Source organism: Aquarana catesbeiana, linkage group LG06 (assembly GCF_042186555.1).
Source record: "Aquarana catesbeiana isolate 2022-GZ linkage group LG06, ASM4218655v1, whole genome shotgun sequence".
NCBI classification, from domain to species: domain Eukaryota; kingdom Metazoa; phylum Chordata; class Amphibia; order Anura; family Ranidae; genus Aquarana; species Aquarana catesbeiana.
In genome coordinates this window covers 40,215,132-40,232,566 of record NC_133329.1, presented here as the reverse complement: position 1 = coordinate 40,232,566, position 17,435 = coordinate 40,215,132, and the positions used below count along the sequence as shown (strand labels likewise).

At 45.4% G+C, this 17,435-nt stretch overlaps 1 protein-coding gene across 1 annotated transcript in view; it reads left to right on the top strand.

Annotated features, from left to right (window-relative positions):
• The first annotated feature begins 5,024 nt into the window (after positions 1-5,024).
• LOC141148337 (up-regulator of cell proliferation-like) overlaps positions 5,025-17,435 on the top strand; it is a 28,579-nt gene continuing 16,168 nt past the window's right edge. The window contains exon 1 of the mRNA XM_073635719.1: positions 5,025-5,228. The gene's annotated coding sequence lies outside the window, so the exon portion shown is untranslated. The remainder of the gene's footprint in view (positions 5,229-17,435) is intronic.

Here is a 17,435-nt window from a genome sequence, read left to right as displayed (position 1 = left end):
AGTGAAAATGTCCAAATTGGGCCCAATTAGCCATTTTCCCTCCCCGGTGTCATGTGACTCGTTAGTGTTACAAGGTCTCAGGTGTGAATGAGGAGCAGGTGTGTTAAATTTGGTGTTATCGCTCTCACTCTCTCATACTGGTCACTGGAAGCTCAACATGGCACCTCATGGCAAAGAACTCTTTGAGGATCTGAAAAAAAGAATTGTTGCTCTACATAAAGATAGCCTAGGCTAGGGATAGCGAACCTCGGCACCCCAGATGTTTTGGAACTACATTTCCCATGATGCTCAACTACACTGCAGAGTGCATGAGCATCATGGGAAATGTAGTTCCAAAACATCTCGGGTGCCAAGGTTGGCCAACACTGGCCCTAGGCTATAAGAAGATTTTTATCATAGGTGTATTCTAAATGATAGAGACAGAATATCAACCAAAAATCCAGAAAAAAACACATGATACAAATGTTATAAAAGTTGTAGCTCAGTGAGTAAAATAAGTATTTGATCCCCAAGCAAAACATGACTTAGTAGTTAGTGGAGAAACCCTTGTTGGCAAGCACAGAGGTCAGACGTTTCTTGTAGTTGGTGACGAGGTTTGCACACATCTCAGGAGGGATTTTGGTCCACTCTTCTTTACAGATCTTTTCTAAATCCTTAAGGTTTCTTGGCTGTCGCTTGGCAACTCGAAATTTCAGCTCCCTCCATAAATTTTCTATACAACTAAGGTCTGGAGACTGACTAGGCCACTCCATGACCTTAATGTGCTTCTTTTTGAGCCCCTCCTTTGTTGCCTTGGCCGTATGTTTTGGGTCATTGTCATGCTGGAAGGCCAATCCATGATCCATCCATATTGTATGGATGGATCATGTGTGTATAGGATTGGGTATATAGGATTGTTTGATATTTTTTATTTATTTATTTTTACGATCATCCATGATCCATCCATATTTTATTCTGTATTTAAAATACACCTGTGATAAAAATTATAGCCCCTTCATTTCTTTGTAAGAGGGCAAACTTACAAAATCTGCAGGGGATCAAATAATTATTTCCCCCACTGTATACATGAACACCCCTGTGAGGGTAACTGTTTCATTTAAGTAAGAATTTTTCCTTTTCCTTTCCTAAAAGTGGGCCATCAAGCCCTGAAACTGTATTTCCTGACTGATCTGAAGCCACTGGAAAGCGCTACACCTTAAAGTGGTTGTAAACCCTGACATATATCCAATGACGTGACTGACCTCAGGTGATACACAGAAATGAAACAAATCAGCCTAAGTTGTACTTGTTTAACTACAGTCGTCTGTCCCCTGCCTCCATTCAAAGTGAAGCATTTACACAGGATCCCTTCCTTGTCACCATTTTTCTCATTGTGTCAGGGAAACTTGTCAGAAGTGACTCTGGATTGAGACAAGTACAAACTATAGAGGGATGTGCTTTGTTAATGTTTTATATCTGTGGTTTACAACCACTTTAAGGGAAACTTCCAAATATCACAATGGGCAGAACAAGTAGAAAGCTTACCCTCTTGAGTTACATAGTTACATAGTTAGTCAGGTTTAAAAAAGACACAAGTCCATCCAGTTCAACCTTAAAAACAATAAATAAATAAAATAAAAAATATCGTACAATCCAATATGCCCAATAATTGAAGAAGCTGATTCCAGATGAGGTCTTACTAATGATTTGAACAGAGGGAAAATTATATCTCTCTCTCTGGAGTCCATACCTCTCTTAATACAAGAAAGGAGTTTGCTTGCTTTGAAATCCGCAGCTTGGCATTGCATGCTATTTTTGAGCTTATGATCTACCAAAATCCCCAGATCCTTCTCCACCATGGATTCCCCCAGTTGTACTCCCCCTAGCATGTATGATGCATGCATATTCTTAGCCCCCAAGTGTATAACTTTACATTTCTCAACATTAAACCACATAGTCGCCCAATTAGACAGTGCATTGAGGTCGGCTTGTAAATTGGAGACATCCTGTAAGGACGTTATTCCACTGCATAGCTTGGTGTCATCTGCAAAGACAGTCCCAGTGCTGTTTTTAAATGCAGCTCACATTGTATACTTATCAAGCTGACAGTCGGATTTCTAAAGTAAAAAAAACCCACCAGATCACTTCCACAACCACCAGAACATGCGGCCCCCACCAGTTAACCCATGTGCCATATATTCTGTGCTCTGCTGTCTCACCCGCTGGCCCGGGACTGGCATGGTAGGTGTTGCCTGGTAGATCAGAGGGACATAGGAGAACATGTATTTGCTGACCCTTCCACTGGTGAATGAACCCAGAACTGACGTACTGTACATGACTTCCAGGTTCTGTCATTCTCTGGCAGCACTGGAAGGAGAAGCAGCACGATTTGTGCTCAATTAGCCACAGTTCAGTGCAGGGGAAACCTTATGGGTCTAACGGTTGGTTTCTTACGCCTTGTTTACACATGTAGCCAGGGGGATAAAAAGGATAAAAATAGATGGTTTAGCCACTCAACTGCACCCCCTTAACCCAACACAGCAGCCGAAGGGGGTTGTACACATGTCAAGGCAAAGATGATACCCCAGGGAGATCTACTGCGGAACTTGACCCATTTAATTGAGCAGAAAAAAAGGGAAAGGCTGAGAACTGCTCCCTGAACATGAGACACCTCCATCCCTATATTGCACAAAAGAACAAATTGAGCAGGGTCACTCTGCAACTACCCTGCAACCCCATGTGATGCCTTCAGTTGTGACGTGGTGAGGACTTACAGGATTAAACAGGCAGGACATATCGCCTCCCAGCCACCTGTCAAATGCCCCCTGAAAACCAATACACTGCAGATCACTGTCAGAGGGGGCAAAGGCTTCAGCAAGTGTAAACGGGCCCTGCTGTGTGGTTGCATTAGAAGGCTGCCAAGATCTCAGCTATAGAAAACAGCTGAGATTTCAGTGTCTCTGTTGTAAGGTTGAGGCCCTATTCATATCTGAGCACTTTGAAGCTCAATGCTATAAAATGTTCAACATTTACAATCCCATCGTTTTAAGTAGTGCTTGTTCGCTCCTGAGCACTCAGTTGCCTGTCGCTAGACTCTTGTTGCTCGAAACAGTACAGGAGCTTCCTATAAGGCAGATTTGGTGTGACAACAAATTAAGGAAAAAGTGCAGTCCAAAAAATGTAAATTAATGATGAAGGTCCAAACCAAGTGAAAGTGAACAAATGATCAGGATGATGATTTACAAAAGGTTGATCAGTCCCAAAACCTTGCTTAGGGGTCACCACTGTAGGGGGTGGCACCACCACAGGGACAAACGGAGGCTTACCAGATAGTATGGACCCAGTTGGCTTATGCTGAATGGGTCTAAACAGACGGGGGTGTATAAACACCAGATAATGGGGTATCACACCACTCTCCACAATGCTCTCTTCCAACGATTCTGGGGGACAATGAACTTCAACCTTCAATTCCACAGCAAGATATAACACGGCCATGCAGCACCATCAACCACAAATTCAGGGATGGACCGTTTCTTCACTGGCAGCTTCAGAGCCCTGGACAGAATCGTAGCCATACTAGACCCTGGAATCCAACACAATTGTACTTCAGCTACCGTATTTATCGGCATATAACACACACTTTTTTTACCTGAAAATCAGGGGAAAATCGTGGGTGTGTGTTATAGGCCGATCCCCGCCGATTTCTGTGTCATCGGAGCGATCGCGGCGATTGCCGCGGTCGCCGCCGACATACACAGCTTTGGGTAGATTTAAATATGGCGCCGAGACTGCAGGGAGCCGAGATACACATACCCGAGTGTTCTCGGCTTTTTTCGGCGCCGCCGTCACGCCCAGTCCCGCCCCATCCCGCCCCTGGACCTGTGTTATGTCCATCATAGGGCGGGACTGGGCGTGACCGTGAGCGGCGCCGAAAAAAGTAGAGAACACTCGGGTATGTGTATCTCGGCTCTTGTCGGAGCCGAGATACACATACCCGAGTCTTCTCGGCTTTTTTCGGCGCCGCTCACAGTCACGCCCAGTCCCGCCCAATGATGGACATAACACAGATCCAGGGGCGGGACTGGGCGTGACGGCGGCGCCGGAAAAAGCCGAGAACACTCGGGTATGTGTATCTCGGCTCCCTGCAGTCTCTGCGCCATATTTAAATCTACACCGAGTGCACAAAGCTGCACTGACATGGCTGGACTGGGGCAAACCTGCACTAACAAAGCTGCACTGGGGCAAAGCTGCACTGGGGCAAAGCTGCACTGACAAGGCTGCACTGACAAGGCTGCACTGACAAAGCTGCACTGACAAGGCTGCACTGACAAGACTGCACTGGGGCAAAGCTGCACTGACAAGGCTGCACTGACAAGGCTGCACTAACAAGACTGCACTGGGGCAAGGCTGCACTGACACTGAAAAGGCTGCAGATGGACAGATAAGGCTGCATTGATGGGCATTTTAATGTAAGTTTTTTTTCCTTAAACTTCCCTCCTAAAAGTTTTTTTTCCTTAAAATTCCCTCCTAAACATGGGGTGCGTGTTATACGCCGGCGCGTGTTATACGCCGATAAATACGGTAATTGCAGTAAATGGGATGTTTTCCAAGCTTTTGTAGTATAGGAAGACAATGAGGGTTATTTACTAAAACTGGAGAGTGCAAAATCTGGTGCAGCTCTGCATAGAAACCAATCAGCTTCCAGATTTTATTGTCAAAGCCTAATTGAAGAAGCTGAAGTTAGAAGCTGATTGGCTACCGTGCATAACTGCACCAGATTTTGCACTCTCCAGTTTTCGTAAAATTAACCATGTGAACATTAAGACCCAATGGTCTAATTATTGAGATTTATTTAAATTCTTAAATCATAGATGAATGAATTTCCTTTGCGGTTGTGTTTGTATCATCTGGGTCTGTATTGGACATTTATTTCCATATTTTTGTATATTACTCTGTATTATACAGCATTTCCTTTCAATAGAGATACATGGAATACATTTTTGATGTTTTGGGAAATTGAATTCTGAAACAAAAAGCCAGGAAGAGCTTGTAACAGCCACACTATCTAAAGAGAAAATAATTGACAGATCAGCATGTGAAAGTGGAAGAGGCTTAGAAAGAAGAACCAAGCTTACATATTGCCAAACGGGGAAATATTTTGTAGTCACCATCTACTTCTCTTGCATGAAGCATCTTCTACTTTCCTCTGCTGGGGCACTAGTGATGAGCACAGCGACCTTGAATGAAAGGTAGGTGGTTTATTTTACTAGTCTGATAAAAATTGATATTTTGCAACTTCTATACTAAGGGGCTCAGTGGTGAAAGAACAAACAAAATATGGGGTCAATTCACTAACGGTTACCGCACGTTAACATGATCACATGACTCGTTTGCATAAATGATCGCATGCGGTAAAAAAAAATTCAATTCATTAAAAAAAATAATGATTGTGCAGTATTTAACGCTGAATGAAAAATGTGACGGTAAATATTGCATAAAAACCATGCGCTAAGCTCTAAAGTCCAATTCACAAACGGAACAATGAGTAAAAAAAAAATTGATATTTATTACCAGGGTTTTGCTGGCGGTATCACATGTGGTATTTGTCATTAACAGCGTGGGGGTCTCCAATAGCTGGTTGCTAAGGAGCGGGTGGGAAAGCCGGCCGCTGGTTCCCCGCTGACAGCTGAATGTAAGGAAAACATGCCGGCGATTAAAAATGATGAAAAAAAAAAGAAAACAGCATGGGGTCCCCCCCTGATGCATACCAGGCCCTTTGGGTCTGGTATGGTTTTTAAGGGGAACCCCATGCCAAAATTAAAAAAAACAAAAAAAAACAATGTGGGGTCCCCCTAAGATCCATACCAGACACTTATCAGAGCATGCAGCCGGGCAGGTCAGGAAAGGGAGGAGACGAGCGAGTGCCCCCCATACCAGGCCACATGCCCTCAACATGGGGGGTTTGGGGCAGGGGGGGGCTCTCTGCCCCCCACCACAAAGCACCTTGTCCTGGCCTCTTCCCCACAACACTGTTTTTTTACTTTTTTATTCAACTGTTGCAGCAGCATGCTACAAACAGAAGGCAGGTCTGGGAACAGATGGTTGTCAGCAAGTGAATTCTGCATGTTGAGCACTCCAAAGCCCTGAAAAATAAAAATACAAAATAGACTGAGCCAACAATGAGGGTGATTGCCTAAAACCTAGTGTTTGCTGATATAGATAGTAGTCCTAAAAAGACTTTTGGGTTAAGTGAACACAGTTGGGTGGCCACACAAGACAATGAACCTTCACCACTGTAACTCACATAAATAAAGTACCGTTTGATGATGGCAGTTTGTCAGCCGTCCTTATCTTCTCTTTAAAGCAGTTTCAGTACACTGATACTATGACTTCCCCAATACCCCCCTCCTTTTATAGTGAGATGATTGGCTTGTCCATGTCCTTTGAGTTGATGGCTCTTTTCAGTCTGCTGGAAAAGTGTTAAAGGATGTACAGAGCATTGTGTGTGACTGCAAAATATGCCTGGGATTTGCCAAATCTGGCCAATATCAAGCTACATTAACCACTTCCCGCCCGCCCTATAGCGGATTGACGTCCGGGAAGTGGTTGTGTTATCCTGACTGGGCGTCATATGACGTCCTTCAGGATAACATGCCGCAGCGCGCCCCCAGGGGCGCGCATCGCGGCGATCGGTGGAGCGGTGTGTCAGTCTGACACACCGCTACACTGATCTTGGTAAAAAGCCTCCGGCGGAGGCTCTTTACCACGTGATCAGCCGTGTCCAATCACGGCTGATCAGGCTGTCAATAGGAAGAGCCGTTGATCGGCTCTTCCTCACTCGCGTCTGACAGACGCAAGTAGAGGAGAGCCGATCGGCGGCTCTCCTGGCAGGGGGGGTCTGCGCTGATTGTTTATCAGCGCAGTCCCCCCGCAGATCACCCCACTGGACTACCAGGGATGCCACTAGGACCACCAGGGAAGGGGCAACGTGGATGGCCAGGTATGTACCCCATGGCCATCCACATGTGCCCAATCTGTGCCAATCAGTGCCCACAAATGGGCACTGATTGGCACTATTATTCCAAAGATCTGCCCAGCAATGCCCAGATCTGCCCAGCAATGCTATATCAGTGCCACCTGTCATTGCCCATCTGTGCCACCTGTCATTGCCCATCGGTGCCACCTGTCAGTGCCCATCTGTGCCCATCTGTGCCCATCAGTGCCCACCTATCAGTGCCCATCAGTGCCACACATCAGTGCCACACATAAGTACCCATCAGTGCCACCCATATATGCCAATCAATGCCACCTACGAGTGCCCATCAGTGCCGCCTATGTGTGCCCATCGGTGCCACCTATGAGAGCCCATCAGTGCCGCATACCAGTGCCACCTATCAGTGCCCATCAGTGCCACCTATCAGTGCCCATCAGTGCCGCCTATCAGTGCCCATCATCAGTGCCCGTTAGTGCCACCTCATCAGTGCCACCTCATTGGTGCCACCTCATCGGTGCCCATCAGTGCCGCCGTATCAGTGCCCATCAGTGCAGCTATATCAGTGCCCATTATTGAAGGAGAAAGCGTACTTATTTACAAAAAAATTTAACAGAAACAAAGAAAAACTTGGTTTTTTTCGAAATTTTCGGTCTTTTTTTATTTGTTGCGCAAAAAATAAAAACCGCAGAGGTGATCAAATACCACCAAAAGAAAGCTCTATTTGTGGGAACAAAATGATAAAAAAATTGTTTGGGTACAGTGTAGCATGACCGCGCAATTGTCATTCAAATTGCAACAGCGCTGAAAGGTGAAAATTGGGCTGGGCGGGAAGGTGTCTAAGTGCCTGGTATTGAAGTGGTTAAACACCAACTAAAAAACAAAAAGAAACACAGATTCTCTTTATTTGACCTCATTACCAAAAGTGTATTATCACAAAAAACTTCTACAAATATTATTTGTGTCTAAGTACCCTGAAAAGTCTACAGTTTGTCTTGAATTCTACCCTAAAAACAGTATTGCACTTCCTGTGCCTTGGCACTTGACTGCTTGATCTCACGGGAGTGCAGAGAATCCTTGTGCGAAAAGGAAACTGGTCTTTATGATTAAACTGCAAATACTACACTGCACAAGGTGCTCAACACACACCGCACCATGCACCCCATTACACACTACACGATGTACCCTAATATATATAGCACTATGCTTCCTGATACACTCTGCATTATGTACCCTATATGTGAATGTGAGTTGTGGTTTCCTTGAGGGAAGGGACCGATGTGAGTGTGCGATGTGTGGAGCGCTGCATAAATTGACGGCGCTATATGGGTACCTTAAATAAATAATAATGATAATAGATGAGCATCTTAATGATACACAATGTATAGGGATAGGGAAATTGTAGACACGCAGCCACACTCACTCAGATTGAACTGGATGGAATGGTGTCTTTATTCAACCTTACTAACTATGCACAAGATTATGCACTCTGATACTCACAGCATGGTGTACCCCAAACCACACCATGCACCCCATTACACAATGTACCCTAATATATATAGCACTATGCTTCCTGATGCACACAGAATTATGTACCACATTATGCACTTTGATACCCACAGCATGGTGTACCCCAATACACACCACACCATGCACCTCATTACATACTGCACAATGTACCCTAATATATATAGCACTATTCTTCCTGATACACTCTGCATTATGTACCCTATTATACACAACAATATGCATACCTCCCAACTGTCCCTGATTTGGAGCAATGTCCCTCATTCCTCCTCATTTTGGTCTGATCTATATAGATGTATATAAAATGCACTTTTTATCCATCCTAAAGTGTTTCCCAGTGCTAAACCTTTCATCTGATTTCTAAATTGCTGCATTTGTAAATTCCAAAAGCCAATATAAAGGAATAGTAGTGGTAAAAAAAGCACTTGTGGGTTTAACAAATCTTGTTTTTTTGTACAATTCTCCTTTAAGTAGGCGTGGCAAGGGGTGTCTCCTATGCCTGCATACTTTTGCTGATAGGTGTCCCTCATTCCCAGCTCAAAAAGTTGGGAGGTATGCATTATGCACTGTGATACCCACAGCATGGTGTACCCAATACACACCACACCATGCACCCCATTACACACCACACCATGCACCCCAATACACACCACACCATTCACCCCAATACACACCACACCATGCACCCCAATACACACCACACCATGCACCCCATTGCACACTGCTCCATATGCCCCAATACACACCACACCATGCACCCCAATACACACCACACCATGCACCCCATTGCACACTGCACCATACACCCCAATACACACCACACCATTCACCCCAATACACACCACACCATGCACCCCATTGCACACTGCACCATACACCCCAATACACACCACACCATTCACCCCAATACACACCACACCATGCACCCCATTGCACACTGCACCATACACCCCAATACACACCACACCATGCACCCCAATATACACCACACCATGCACCCCATTGCACACTGCACCATACAGCCCAATACACACCACACCATGCACCCCAATACTCACCACACCATGCACCCCATTGCACACTGCACCATACACCCCAATATACACCACACCATGCACCCCAATACACACCACACCATGCACCCCATTACACACCACACCATGCACCCCAATACACACCACACCATGCACCCCATTACACACCACACCATGCACCCCATTACACACTGCACCATACACCCCAATGCACACTGCACCATACACAAAGAACCCTAAAGCAAACCATACAATGTATCCAAATACACTCTGCTCCACGCAATCCAACGTGTGCTCAGGAAGTGAAGGAAAGGAATGATGAAATGGAAAGGGAAGGTGGAGGAGATGAACGCCACTATGAAGAGGAGAGACGTTAAACAGATAAGTATCACTATGGAGAGGGGAGGTGGAAGATATCAGCATCTCCAGGGGGAGGTGGAAGAGAGGAGCATAACTATGGAGAGGGAAGGAAGGAGAATTGAGCAACAGTATGGATAGGGAAGGTAGAGGAGGTGACCTTTGCTATGGGGATGAAAGCAGAGAGATGAGCATCACAATGTGGAGGGCAGGTGGTGGAGATGAGCACCACTATGAAGAGGCAAGGAATATGAGGATGGAGAAAATGAATGTTGCTATAGAGTTGGACAGTGTGGGAAATGAATGATATTATGGGGATGGGAGGTGGAGGAGTTTAACCACTTGCCGACCGCCACACGCCGATGTACGTCCTAAGTTTGGCGGTGGATATCGTTGTTATGGCAGCAGCTAGCTGCCATAACCCCGGTACCCCTGTTTTTGTGCGGCGGTCGGCTTTCAGATAAATGTGGTCTCTGCGGCAGAATCTCCGCGAGATCACTTTTATCAGTGGCGGGAGAGGGGCCCCCCCTCCCGCCGCAATCCAGTGCCCTCCGCCGCTTACCGGAGCCGTCGGTAGCGGCGGAGGCGATCGCGTCTGTCCCCTTGTTGTGCCTGGAGACGAGTGAGGGGAAGATGGCGCCCACTCGTCTCCATGACACTGCAGGGCGGAAGCAACGTCAAAACGTCACTTCCGCCCATACGTCTTAAAGGCACATTTTTTTCAATGTCATTTTTTTAAATGACTTTTTTTTTTATTATTGCATTTTAGTGTCTTTTTGACCCCAGATCTCATATTTAAGAGGACCTGTCATGCTTTTTTCTATTACAAGGGATGTTTACATTCCTTGTAATATGAATAAAAGTGACACAATTTTTTTTAAACAGTGTAAAAATAAATAAAATCATGTAAAATAAATAAGAAAAATAAATTGTTTTTTTTTTTAAAACCCCCCCGTCCCGACGAGCTTGCGCGCAGAAGCGAACGCATACGTGAGTAGCGCCTGCATATGAAAACGGTGGTCAAACCACACATGTAAGGTATCGCCGCAATCGTTAGAGTGAGAGCAATAATTCTAGCCTTAGACCTCCTCTGTACCGCAAAAAATGCAACCTGTAGAATTTTTTAAACGTCCCCTATGGATATTTTTGAGGGTAAAAGTTTGACGCCATTCCATGAGCGGGCGCAATTTTTAAGCGTGACATGTTGGGTATCAATTTACTCAGCGTAACATTATCTTTCACAATATAGAAAAAATAGGGCTAACTTTACTTTTGCCTTTTTTTTTAATTCAAAAAAGTGAATTCTTTCCAAAAAAAACACGCTTGTAAGACCGCTGCGCAAATACGGTGTGAAAAAAAGTATTGCAATGACCACCATTTTATTATCTAGGGTGTTAGAAAAAAAACAATATATAATGTTTTGGGGTTCTAAGTAATTTTCTAGCACAAAAAACCTGTTTTAAACATGTAAACACCTAAATTCCAAATCGAGGCTGGTCCTTAAGTGGTTAACACTACAGAGATGATTACTATAGAAAGAGGTGATGAGCAACAGATAGAGCTATGGAGAGAGGAGATGGAGATGAGTCGCACTATGGCGATGGAAGGTAGAGGAGATCAATCGAAAATCGAGAAAATTTGCCACACTTTGGAGAGGGAAAGTGAAGGAAATGAAACACACTACAGAGATGAGAGGCAGAGATAATGAGCCATGGTATGGAGAGGGGAAGTGAAGGAGACAAGTTACACTAGTAGCGGTGGCCCATCCATTAGGGGGCTGCCCCCTCCCCCAATCCATGTGCCCGGCCCCTAATCTCTATGCAGGGCTCCAGACGCATTGATTTCAATGTGTTTTTTTTTTTTAACCATGTGATTAGAGCCAGAGGCTCTAATTGGCTTCAAAAAAGGGTGGGCTCGGGGCCCAACCACTTATGTGACATTAGTGAACTAATATTCGCTAATGTTTTCTTGCTTCTCCTCCCGGCCAATCAGGAAGCGGCTCCTGAGACCTGATTGGCCGGGGGTGTCTTAGGATGGGTCTCAGGTCCCTCCTCCTGTTCGGCCGGGGGGAGAAGCATTGGCCCCAGCAGCAGCAGTGTCTGCTAGAGTCCTACCCCAGACTGATTCAGCAGTGCACTGCCACCTCACCCTCCTCCCCGCACCTCTCGCTGTATAGGGTAGGGAGGCCATGGATCGCACAGGGAGGTGGCAGGAGTGCAAGGATTGACGTCTATTGAGCCCCGGGGGTGGTGTGCAGTGCGAGCAGATCGCCACTGTGATCGATTGATCGCAAGTGAGGGGGCCAGGCCTGTTTGCCACCCCCCCAAAAATTTTGACCACCAGCTGCCACTGCTATAGAGGTGGGAAGCAGATTAGATAAACAAGAGCGATAGTATAGGGAAGGAAGATAGTGCAGAGGTGTTGCTATAGAAGGGAATTGGAGGAGAAGAGTAACATTATGGAGAGTGGAAACAGAGGAGATAAAGAACAGAGAGGGCTGGGGACGGAGATGATCGTCACTATGGAGCAGAAAAGTGTAGAATATGAGCATCACTACTGAGAGAGGAGGCAGAGGAAATGAGTATAATTGTGGAGAGCAGAGGCAGAACAGATGACTGATGGTATGGAGAAGGAAGGCGCAGGAGATGATCATCACCATGAGGAGGAGAGGTAGAGGGGTTGAACAATTGTATTGTGGGAAGAAACAGAGGAAAGGAGTGTAGCTTTGGAGTGGAGATGTGGAAAAGATGGGTGACAGTATAGGGAGGGTAGGATAACAAAATAGGAAATTCTATAGAGAGGGGAGGTGGAATAGAGGAGCACCACAATGGAATGGGGAAGGGGAGGAAATCAGTGAGACTGTATGAAGAGGAGAGAAGATGAGTATCACTATCGAAAGGGGCAAGAAAGAAATTGCAGTGACTTTGGAGGCAGAAGAGATAACTGAATAGATGGGAGGTGGAGGAGTTGAGTGACAGCATGGAGAGGGGAGACCAAGAAGATGAGCAGAGGTGCAGAAGATAAGTATCACTATGAAGAAGGTTGGGAGAGGAGATAAGTGTCACTATAGGGAGGGGAGGAAAAGGAAGACTGTAGGTAGGGATGAATTTCTGGGGTCCCAGTTTGATTCCCTAAATGCTGGCCCTGCCCCTGAAACCTTCAAGGGCTGCCTTGTAGGTGGGCTGGAAAGTAAGCAGCCAACTATTGCTACTGGGGTGGCCAGAATATCTTTGGGAAGACTAACAAATGTTAGAATGTGACCAGTCTTCTGGGATGTACAGTATGTCCCTGCAGTAGAGATAACTGAAGCTGAGAAAAGCAGTTTTTATTTCCCATATTGCTGGTGCTAGCACTAGTGGTGACACCCTTGGAACATGGGAGGAAGGGAAGAAGATTTGAGAGAATGGATGAAGGTATCAACAAGAGAGTGATTTACATGGTTTTTAAATGCCTTGTTGTAACAGTTGGATTAGTTGCAGACCAAGTAACTTGACCATAAGACTTCCCCCTACGTCTTTCATACACGTTCTTGAAAATGATGGTAATGATTGCACTTTAAAAAGGAAATTTCAGAATGTCACACCGTCCAGTATCGTGTGTTGCATAGCAGGCCACATCACCATAACAAAATCCTATAACTAAATATCAATGTGATAATAAATTATTGAACACAATTAAAAAGAGAAAAATAAAGATGAGATATATTAATGTGATGAACCACAGTGCACAGGTATCTCAATAGGACAGCATACTGCTGTGAAAAAATATAACGCCTTTGGTGATTTGATGAATATAGACAGGTTTCAAAGAGTAATCCCCAGTGATAGCTGGCTTGCTCATATATTCAGCTGCTCATTAGCAGGGGCTGGCTTCTGACTTTCAAAGAACTTCCGCAGTATGAAACAACAAAAAAAGAAAGACCATTGAGCAGGCAGTGTGATATGTAATCCCTATATAATAAGGGTAAAAATTCACTCACACTTTTCAGCAGAATAAATCGCATATGGTAAGGTCAGTTGCATACAGCTAACAGTTGGGATCTCCTCACACGCCAACAGTGTACACACAGCACTGCTCGTCACTGGCTCCTCCCGACGGGTTTCATCACTAGACACGTGACTTTTTTTAGCTTCAGGAGACAAGACATAGGGCTTCTTCATACCTCCCAACTTCTTCCTAGCCAGGCTCTGCTTTATCCACACATAGCTTCCCATTCTCAATGCTATGCAACACAGGTTGAGGAGTTGGTCTCATCTAAAACACTCCTGGATGTGACGAAAGTGCCTTTTTAAGATGGATATTCTCCCTTGGTTTCTCTATGTATTCCAGACTGTTCTGATTCAGGCCCCCCTCCTATTTTTTCACTCAGCCTGATCAGCATTAGTTACATTTCTGTGGCCTCACTCTCCGGCTCACATATGCCATGATATCTTAGTCAAGCACAAATCAGAGGGTGTCGCTGGACTTCCCCATCTTGAGCTCTATTATGCCGCTGTAGTATTGTGCAGAATCCTGGATGGGCATCATAATGATCAAAACGAGAGGTCGGTAGCCCTGGAAAGAGGCATTTTATTGCTACCCTTGACACTGTTTCCCTGGGCTCACCCTCTGAGCCACCCACACTTGACATCCCAAACCCTTTTAGCCAGGGCTTTTTTCTCAGAGAATAGGTGCAGGAACTCCCCCCTTATGAGTCCCCCCTTCGTTTCTGCCCCCGTACCCACCCCCGAGCACTGTCTCTTGGCTCCACCCCCTACCGACCTCCAAGTACTGCTCCTTTTAGAGAGTACAGAACCAAGTATCATTTTGTGCTACTAAATTTTATGGAATTTGATAGACCCCACCCAAGCAGCAACAGACCCCACCACAACAACAATAGATCCCCCCACACACAACGACAGACCTCCCCCCAGCAACAATGGACCCCCCGCAACAAAATACCACCCCAGCAACAATAGATCCCCACAAAAAATATATTCCCAGTGACAATAGATCCCCCAGCAGTCAGCATCAATTGACCCTCCAGCACACCTTGCCATGGAATACATTCAGTGCTAGAGGTGCCGAAACTGCATTTCCCCGCGTTCCCGCTGAAAAAAAACCCTGCTTTTAGCTACTTCTTCAGGTTTGGGACTCATGGTTCGCATATACGGCACCTCTTCTTAATCTAGCCCCTTGATTACAATCATGGGCAACTCAGATTTCCCACCTGGGATGGGCTGCAGTTCGTTTTTTGAGATGGGATGTTTCTTCTCCATCGCCCTTTTGTCAAGCACTCAGCCCCAGTGGACTACAGCCCTTACGTGCCCTAATAAATCAAGCTCTGTTACATTATGGCAGATGGCTCAGCTATATTCAGCTCTGACATTCCTATACTCAACAGGGCTGGAGTGGCCTCCATAGAGACCTGACCCCCTTTGAAAATCTTTGTATCCCTGGCTCGGACTGCTCCCCTGCCATTTCAGAAGTTTATGGTATATTGCTTTTGAATACCTTCTCCAACTGCCCCATCTATATCTGAGATTGGGAGAGGGAACTGGGGCACAAATCCACCCAAGATGATTGGGATAAAGCCTTTTTTCTTACCTTTAAACTGTCTCTAGCCTCTCAGGCGCAGGAGAGGAATTACAAAATATTGACAAGGTGGTACAGGAGCCCGTCACTCTTTCATAAAATAGTTCCTTCTATCCCTGACCAAGGCTGGATATGTGGGGAGAGCCAGGTGGTATGCATCTCCATCTGTGGTGGTCTTGCCTGAGAATCCCACATTTTGGAATACCATTTTTAAACTAAGTCACCTTCTTGCGGGTAAACACTGGCTGAAAAGACTGGAGGTAGCACTTCTCTCCATGATCTTGGGGTCTATTACCAGAATCAAAAAGGGGCCTTTTCCGATTTTTCATCCTAGCAGGTCAGGCCTTGATTCCCAGATATTGGAAGACTTCTCTTGCCCCTTCAATTAGGGAATGGATTACTGAAATGAATCATTTGATGAAAATGGAAGAGCTGCTTTCCATGGCCAATGAAAACTACAACAAATTCAGTGAACGGTGGTTTAGATGGATAGAAGTTTCCACGTCACCTAAATGATTACCCTTCCTCACTGTTGTCCAAATAATGGTTTGACATGCTCCTATAGGGTGCTTCCCACCCTGCCAGACTTCTCCTTCATTTCCCCTTTTAAACTAACTTGTACTTTTTCCCTTGCTTTTCCATTCCTTCTCTTTCTTACTTCTTTAAAAAAAATTTAAATAATATGGCCTTCAACTGCTTTGGATCCAGACAGCCTCGGAATGCTCCTCTATGGGCGTTTTACTTCGCATTAAGAGGTTAGGGAATCTGACTGGAGTCATCAGCGGCCTCCTCACATCTAAATTGACATTAGCCATCACCCGGCTTCTGTTCAAGGTCGCTTGAGCCCGACACCTGTTGGATTCACACGCAAACCCTGTCCTTTGTCAGATCTAGAGTTTCTGTTATATGCTTATAGCTGTGAATGTTTTTTATTCAATTTAGTCTGGATTTTCTCTTACTGCATTGGTGTGTACTGTTTTACGTGCCACAAACTTAAAATAAATGTTCTCTTTAAATAAAATAATATATTTTGTAACATAACTGGGCTTCTAGAATGTAAATATAACTTTATTTGGTATGCTACAAATCATTTTCAACTTTATTGATCCATACAAATAAAGAGGACCGAAGGGCACGGTACCTACATAAGCATATATGTTCTTTCAGCAATATAGAGAGCAAGAAAATTACTTATTTTACATGACTTTGGGCACATTTTTCAAGGTTTTCAGGCCAGGGGTGTTGCTAGGATTGTGAAAGACCGGGGACCAGTATTTCCCCCCAGGTCAGTCTGTCCCCCAGTATAATCCTTTTCACCCCCTCCAGGTCAGTCTGTCCCCCAGTATAATCCTTTTCCCCCCTCCAGGGCAGTCTGTCCCCCAGTATAATCCTCTTCCCCCCCTCCAGGTCAATCTGTCCCCCAGTATAATCCCCCCAGGTCAATCTGTACCCCAGTATAATCCCCCAGGTCAATCTGTCCCCCAGTACAATCCTCCAGATCAGTCTGCCCCCCCAGTAAAACCCTCCCCCTCCAGGTCAATTTGTTCTACCAGTATAATCCCCTCCAGATCAGTCTGTCCCCCAGTACAGTCCTCCTCCCCATAGGCAATCTGTCCCTCAAAATAATGCCCTCCAGGTTAGTCTGTAGTCTAGTATAATCCTCTCCAGGTTAATTTGTTCCCAGTATAATCCCCCCCCAGATCAGTCTGTCTCTTAGTACAGTCATCCCCCCAAGGTCAATCTGTCCACCAGTATAATCCCCTCTAGGTCAGTCTGTCCACCAGTATAATCCTTCCCCCCTAGGTCACTCGGGCCCCATTATAATTTCCTACAGGTTAGTCTGCACCCCCCCGCTATATTATAAAATATTTGCCAGCACACAACAGATCTTCAGGTTGAGTCCAAATGCAATCTGTCCCCCAGTATAATCCCCTCCTGGTCAGTCTGTCCCCCAGTATAATCCCCCAGGTCAA